Consider the following 8,827-nt stretch of genomic DNA (forward strand, 5'->3'; position numbering starts at 1 on the left):
GTCCAGCTTTCGCATCCATATGAGGTTATTGAAAATACCATGGCTTGGGTCAGGTGCACCTTAGTCCTCAAGCTGACATCTCTGCTCCTCAACACTTTAAAAATAATTCTGTAGGTGCCACAAATTAACATGTATAACCTGTTTAAAGGAAATATTAATATTTACAATAAAATCAAGTGTTGTTGTTGTTTCTAAGTGCCATTGAGTCAGTTCTGATTCATAGCAACCTGTATAGGGTTTCTAAGGAGTGGCTGGTGAGTTTGAACTGATGACCTTACAGTTCAAACCAACCTTGCAGTCCAGCGCATTATTCTGCATTGCCACATCAGGACTCCAAAATCAGGCCCAGAACTATAATTAAACATAGGCAATGCTGAAGGGTCTCAATTAGTATGTCTAGAGTTGGGATTTGATGGCAAATTCAACAGTTAGTCAGATTACCAACACTAGCTACTGACTGAATGGATCAAGCAAAGGCATTATCATGCAGGGTACTAGCAAGAGTCACAACATACAGTAAGAGAATACTTTAAAAATCTTCAAAATGTAAAAATACTGACAACAAAGCAACACAATAAATCAAATATCACAAAATAATAGTTAAGATAACCCAAAATTCCTTCTTCATTAATTTCTATGGAAAAAGAGAAAATTAAAACAAAGAATGATATCACAAGTGTGTGATAAAACAATTGCCATAAGACTCAAGTATTCATTAAACAACATCCAAAAATTTCAACAAATTGCATGCAATCTTCTGTTATCATGTGAGAAGTCGTTTACTCTTGAGGTCATTTGCTTCATTTTGAATCTCAGGTTAAGTTGTTCAATAGGTTTAATATTACTGGCAAGGACTTTAGTCTTCTTAAGCTGAGAAAGATGGATTCAAATTTAAATTCTGTGTAATTTAACAGCACAAGAGTGACTGAGAAGGACTAGTAAAGTTCATTTTGGTGAATTTCCAATGATACTTTAATTGATGTTTCTTCTAACTCAAATATAGTTTTTCTTCTCTGGAGATTTTGAGTAGGTCTTTGGGGTTTTCTACATATAGAATCATATCATCTGCAAATAGAAAGAGTTTAACTTTCTCTTTGCCAATATGGATGCCTTTAATTTCCCAGCCTTGCCATATAGCTCTTGCTAAGACTTCCAGCATAATATTGAATAGGAGTGGTGGCAAAGGGTGTCAAGTTTTTTTTGTTTGTTCTATCTATTTTTGAAAGTGGTGTATTAAAATCACCCACTATTATTTTAGATTAATCTATTTCTTACTTCAAATCTATTAGAGTTTGCTTTATATGTTTTGTAGGTCTTTCATTGGGAGCATAGAAATTTATTATGGTTATGTCATCTTGTTCAATTGTCCCTTTAATCATGAGAAAATGGCCATCTTTACCTATTAAGCTGTTTTTTGCCTTAAAGTTTATTTTATCAAAGATTAGTACTGCCACTCCTGTTCAATTTTGAATGCAAGTAGCTTGGTATATTCTCCCCTCTATCCTTTGACTCTTAATCTGTTTTTATATCTGTGTGTGAGATATGTCTCTTGAAGACAGCATTTTGAAGGATCTTGTTTTCTTATCCATTCTGCCACCCTCTGTCTCTTAACTGGAGCATTTAATCCATTTATATTCAGTGTAATTATTGATAAGTATGGATTAATTGCTGCCATTATGTTTGTTTTTTTGTGGTGTTGCTGCTTTCTTTGTTCTGTGTGTCTTCCTTTGCTGAGTTCATTCTTTTTGTGTTCTTTCTTGTGAGTTTACTCATAGTTTTAATGTTTCCATGTTCTTCTTGGATTTTCATTTTCTTGGTATGTTGTGAAGTGTTAATTTTCTTTGGGTTACTTTTTCCTCCATTTAGTGCAGTGTATTTTGTACTGTAATCTATCTGACCTCATCATCTGGATCTCTGTTCCAATGTGTTTACCTTCTTTTACATTGTAATTATTTTGATCATAGACTGACCTCCCAGACTCTTTGAGTTTGTTCTTATAGTTTTGTTCCTTTCTCAACTCTTCCTTCTGATGATTTAATTCTGGGAGGTGCTGCCACGTATGTCAATCTCTGGTTGTTGTCTGTTCTTGCTGGTTCTCAGTGCTCAGAATGCCCTTTAGGATGTTTTGTAGCACAGGGTTGGCATTGGCAAAATGCCTTAGTTTTGTTTATCCTGGAATGTTTTGATTACACCATCATATTTGATTGATAGCTTTGCTGGATAAAGGATTCTTGATTAGCAGTCTTTCTTTTTCAGGGTTTTATATATGTCTCCACATTGCCTTCTTACTTGCATGGTTTCTGCTGAAAGATCTGAGCTTAATCTGACTTGCTTGCCTTTGTATGTAACACTTCTGTTTTCCCTAGCTGCTTTCAGGTCAGGAGTGTCTCCTTATATTTGATTGGAGAGGTTGATTATGATATGTGTCAGTGATTTTCTTTTGGGTTCTATCCTTTCTGGGGTTTGTTGAACTTCTTGAATGTTTATTTTTCAATTTTCAGGATATTAGAGAAATTTTCTTCCAGCAGTTCTTCAACTATTTCCTCTGTTGACATGTGTGATTCCTCTTGTTCTGGAATGCTGATAATTCTTAAGTTATTCCTCTTCATGTTGTCCAACATGAATCTTAGACCTTATTCAGATTTTTTTTATCCTTTTTTTGTGATTGTTCTTCTGTCTTAGTGGTATTGAGAAATTTATCTTCCAGATCATTGGTTCTGCCTTCCATCTCTTCTATTCTACTTCTTTGCTCTTTCAGTGTATTGTCTATTTCTGATATTCTATTATTGATCGTTTGGACCACTTTCTGTAGGTTTTTAATTGTTTCCATTGCTGTATAGATCTTATTTTATTGTTACTGTAATATTTTCCTGACTACTTCCTTATTATTCTCAACTCCATTGTAAAATGTTTTGAAACATTTCATAATCATTTTTTTGAATTTCCTCTCAGGCATTTCCTAGTCCTGCCCTCCTTTCAGAATGTAGTTCTGGTCTACCTCTAGGTCATGGGTCTCACACATTTTATCTTGTTTCTGGACATGTGCTGTTATGGTCATCTGCTTTTGCTTCTTGGACATGTTTAGTGTTTTTCTGTGGCCTTCATGCTTAATTGAGATGTATTTTGGTATTTTTTATTTTTTCTGATTGCTTCCAGGTAAATGTGATCAGGTTGAGGGCTTCCATTTTCACTCTTCTTGTTGCTTAACTCAGAGTAACTTCACAGGCGTTGTCTGCCTCCCTTGTATATGGCAGTTGGTATTGGTTCTTGCCTGTATTTTGGTGTTTTAAAGAGTATGATTGTAGCATGACTATATGGCAGCAGTTGCTGACTCTTCTTGAGTAATATAGGGAGAGAAAGAGTCCCCCAAAGGTAGAAGAGGGAGCATAAAACAGTAAAACAGCGACAGCAAAATGAAAGAAAACAAAAACATAAAACTAGATAGGATACTGTAGTCTATCATCTCAGGAAAGGGAGAGGAGGGAGAGAAGAAAAAAAAAAAAATCCGTAGCTTAATTGAATATGACTTTAATGTCCTCTTTCAGCTTCTTGTCTTCAAAGCTGCCTGAGAGATTTGTTATGTTGTACCTCAGGATTTAATTTAACTTAATTTTCAGCCTGTTTTGTTTTTTAAAGTCTCTTTCCCTCTCCACACCCTTTATTTTCTGGCCTTTTCTGTATTAAAAAACAAAACAGTTCAAGGCCGGCTCTTGGGTTGAGAGTATCTGCTCATATGTGTGGCAGAAGAACCCACCAGTGGTGACCGTGGGGGGTGTCCACTCACTCAGGCACCCCTTGTAGTCACCAGAATGAAGATGTGCAAACAGTGGGCAATGAACAGATACCCTCCCCCCCCCAAAAAAAAAAATCAGAACAAAGAAAAACCTACAAAGTGTATTGTTCACCATTGTTCCGAGTTTCCTGTGGCATTTTTCCATGGTGTGTCTGCTTCCCTGCTTGGTTTTGCTATTTGGTCTTGCCCTTGTTTGCTCTGGGCTGCCAAGCTCGGCAGATTCAAAATTACATAATTTCTTAGTTTTGATACAAATTCCACTAGCTATAAGCCTTCAAACGTTTTTAATATCCCTACCTATGTGGTTTTGAGTTTGGGAGCTCCGCCCTGGATCTGCTTTGCCTGGTATTATATGGTATTGTTGATGGTGAACCTCACTGCACCTCCATCAAGCCCTGCCTCCAAGGCACTAACTAAAACCTTTTTAACTTTGTGTTTGTTGCACAGTTCTTTTAGGTGACAACAACACTCATTAGCTGACCCAAGTCTATACCCTTCTTTTCTGTGTCATGAAAGGCAAAAGTGTATACATTTAAGTAAGAACTTAATTTAATAACTTGATTTAATACCTAAAGATCTTGGAAATTATTTTAAGCCCACATGTTACAGTGCTTACTTACTGTTGAAATAAAGCTTATTTAAATGCCATTTTTATTTAACATTTGCCATTTTATTTTAGGTGTGATTTCTATGTTTTGGTTTATTAGAATTCTTTTATAATGCATATAACTTGTTTATAAGTCTTCTATTGTGGGGATCTACCCAATTTTGCTACTTATAGAAAAATAGAATTTTATCTCATTTTTTCTTATAAACCTTCTCTTTGTTTGGGAGTGTCCCTGGAACAGTGCAGATCTCAGTGGTTCATTATTTAGAAATAATCCATTAATGTTAATCAATTTTATATTAAGGAGCTCTGGTAGTGTGGTGGTTATGAATCAGGCTGCTAATCTCATGGTCAGCAGTTTGAAACTACCAGCTGTTCTACAGGGGAAAGATGAGGCTTTCTGCTCCTGTAAAGATTCACAGCCTCAGAAACCCTGTATAGGGTTGCTATGAGTCAGAACCGACTCCACGGCACACAACAACAACAACAGCAAGCTGGTATAGGTATTTTTAAAGGCAAAGAGTAATAAAATTATTTCCTATGTTTTACTATTTTCTTGGTAAGCAGTTTAGTATTTTTCTTTGTTCCAGTTTATTTTAATTCATTGGTGATAATATAAAAGTCTTTCTAAAGCAAATTCACAAAAATCAAAGTCATAAAACTTATGAAGTGTTCTTTTCTTTGTTTCTTTTATTTTTATTGTTTGTACTGTGTGTTCTCAATACTGGGAAATCAAAAAGGGAAGACTAAATTTTCTCAGTCACTTGAACTTTCCATTTCTTGTCATTGTGGAATTAAAAAAACAAAATATAATATCTAATATATGTTAGTTAGAAGAAGTTCCCTTATAAGATTTTATTTTCAACATTGACATAAGAACAATTGTCAAAACAGATTTATTTTCATTGATTCCTGGCAACACTGTTGTTGTTGTTAAGTGCTGTGGAAGCAATTTCAGCTTGTAACAATCCTGTATAGGGTTTCTGAGGAGCAGCTACTGGATTTGAATCACTATCAGTCCAGTGTTTATCCTATAATGACACGCCAGGTAGTATTAGTATTATTTAATTTATATAAACACTTATTACTGATGTAGCACTGTAGGATAAAAACTAAACTGCTAACTGCAAGGTCATCAATTCAAACCAACCAACTGAACTTCAAAAACTGCATATAGGGTCACTATGATTCAAAACTGACTCTTTGGCTTTTTACAAGAACAACAGCAAAATCACTTATTTACCATTAGATAAATTATGACAATTTTTTTTTTTTTTAGAAATTCTATCAATAATATCATTCAGAGCTAGGAAAGTACTGTATTTTTCATAGTCCTGTCATTTTCATGCTTTGAAGGGTGCTTTGGAAAAGGAATTTATAATACTTTGTCTTTTTCAGTTCTCATTTTACTAGTCAAAAATAAACAATTCATCCCTTTACAGTATACTTTTCAAATAGACTAATTTATATACAGTTTTTTCTCAATGCAGCTACTGTAAGTCTGACTCAGAAGACTCAAAAGATGTAAAAGGTTGCTTCCTTGGAGACTCTTGGGCCCAGAGTCAATGACATAGCCATAGAGGATTAGAGTGGAGAGTGAAGCATCCAGCTGATAAGAGAAGGCATATGCACAAGAACACCCACACTTGCAGATAACACCAACTTGACCTGTCTTCAATGACTGGATGATTAGAGTTCAACTAGAAGATGAAGAAGAGGGAAAAAAAAGAGTAACCTGATATACTTGGATGAACTTGACCTACACCTATGGATGCAGTAGCTCAAAAGAGGGAACAAATCTTTTCAGCAAAGACCATTCCCACCCCTCCATACACACAGTAGACAGGGATGGGCAACTTGGACACTGGCCACCCAAATTGGGGGAGGGGGGCTACAAAGGCAAGAAGTGACTGACTTACAAGCTTTCTATAGGGAACCTAGATCCAGAGGGCATGGAGGAAGGTAGAATCTCCACTGAGTAGTATCAATGTGTCTAAGCAGGGCTGATGAAAGGAAATGCAGTTAGGTCTCTTGTGATACAATAGTGAATAATTGTTATCAGGAGGGATTGTGAGGGTTGGAAATGTAAAGGTAGACGTTTGTAGCAAGGAGGGGAGTGATAAACTTTGCAGTCTAGGATTAGAGGTCCCTGGGACCATCAAGGGAGAAGAGCAGAGTGCAGGACCCTACCCAGAGAAGCAGTGATACCAGAGATGGAGGCAGAGACAATGACGTGGAGAGATGGAGCAGCTGCAGACTTTAGATCCAGAAAGGGAGAGGGGCTGTGTGCTGACGACCGGGGGCCAGGCTTGCAGGTTATAACCTGTGGTTGGTTGATGATGCATAGAGGGGATTGTAACAATGGCAATGAAATGATATACGAGAGCCTTAATGTAAAACCAATGTTCTCCCATGTAAACTATCACATAATTCACAATAAAACATTTAAAAAAAAAAAAGGCTGCTTCCTGAGAAAAGAAAAACTTAGTAAATATTATTCATGGCTTCCTGAAACAAGAGAGAAAAATGAGACGATAAATATTCACTTGAGAAATACAAATATATGGGGAATCCAGGGTTTCAAGATGTATATGGAAATTTTATCTTATAAGATTGACTCAATAGAACAGAAAAGATCAGGTTTTAGGTAAACTTATTTACTTGCTAGATTAAATCCTCTGAAAAAACCTGAGTCAAGAGGTACCCAGCGGGGAGGAAAGGACACAAGTGGGGATAATTTTCTCAAAGCAATTAATGAAATTCTGAATTCCAGTCTATTCTGTATAACATATAAGCCAGCTTCCACATAGGGGGAAAATTCAGACTCATTTATCAATTATGTTAAGAATTAGGTGGCAACTTTGGTTTCCTAGAGTTAAATAAAATTCCTAGCAGAAAGTTGCCTCTCTGGGATTCTTTAATAACACCTGTATTGTAATAGTTAGGGTTCAGTGTCAACTTGACTAGGTCAAGATTCCTATGATTTACTACATATTCCTATGGTGATGAAAATTTATACAAGCATAGTTATCTTTATGATGAGTGGCTATGAGCAGCCAATCAACTAAAAGGATGCTTTCTTGGTGGTTTGGCCTGTTCCCAATATAATTAACATGCAGGAAAGGTTCTCTCTGTGTTTCTTCCACTGGGAACCTGGATTCAACAATTCTAAGCCATGTCCTTGATAATAAACTCCTCTTTATAGCTATACATTTGTATATATCGCTGGTTTTGCCTCTTTAGAAGACCTGCTTAAGACACATATGAAACCTAGTTTCATTTATTTTGAGTCTAACTCATTATGCTATCTAAAGATCTAGCCTCTTATTTTAAACATACAACATTTTTTGTTTTGTTTTTTCTTTTATTGGAAAATACCCTCAGTGTTCACATTAAGATAAATTTTAAAGGAGAACATTAAAATTCATTTAAATTTTAATTATGTGAGTAGAAGCAAGGTTTTGACATTATAGCTCCTTGTTTTATTTTGTTAATACAGTAACTTTCAAGTAAGTCATTCTGTTTTCTTGATGTTTCTTGGGTGATGATGGTTGTGTGCTGTTGATTAGGTTCTGACTCATAGATACCCAGTGTAGGGTTTCTGAAGCTAAAGTAAATCTTTATGGAAGCAGATAGCTTCATCTTTGTCCTTCTTGATGCTTTTTAGAAGTTTCTTAATTCAGGAGCCTTTCTTTACTAATCTGCTACACAGGAAAGTTAATTTAGCAAACTCAAAGAATCTACAAAGTGGCCACTGATGTTCTAAATTGTCCTTAATAATGTCATTCCAACAATTTTAAAATGAGAACATTATGGGAACAAAATGTTCATACAAATAATGAGCGAAGGTCCAAGAGGGTAACACTCCATTGTTAGATCTGGTATTACCTATTGAAGAAGTAAAAGCCAAATGTACACCAAAATTAAGGTAGAATATTATTCTCAATAAACTCAGAGGCCAAAAGCCAAGTGGAACACTGAATTTTGATTTTCTGTAGTCACAAAAACCTGGAGAGAAATGCTGAAGAACTTAGACTGTGTTTTGTTTGGTTCAGTGTATACCTTCATGGAGTAGCACTCTAGTCTGTCTTGCCACCTCCTTATTTTGACATAGGAGTCGTTAATACTTATAATAAAAGTTGGTAACCACCCTAACATCTTGTACTGACTGCTTCATGCCTGAAGTTTGCAGTTTTTGGTGACCCAGAAATCTTTGAACATAGAATTGCCTCTGTAGCTATAAAATTTCAAGAAGTAGAATAACCACCATCATATTCCAATCCTAAATAAATTAAAGAAAACAAGATAAATTAAAGAAAACAAGTCTGGACAAAACTGAAAGAGAAAATAATCCTCCATAAAATTCATAGAATTGTTTTGCAAAGAGTTGAGATTGGATCTGAGAATGGACACTCCTGCAGCAACTC

This window comes from Chrysochloris asiatica, unplaced genomic scaffold, assembly GCF_000296735.1.
Source record: "Chrysochloris asiatica unplaced genomic scaffold, ChrAsi1.0 scaffold00023, whole genome shotgun sequence".
In the NCBI taxonomy this organism is placed as follows: domain Eukaryota; kingdom Metazoa; phylum Chordata; class Mammalia; order Afrosoricida; family Chrysochloridae; genus Chrysochloris; species Chrysochloris asiatica.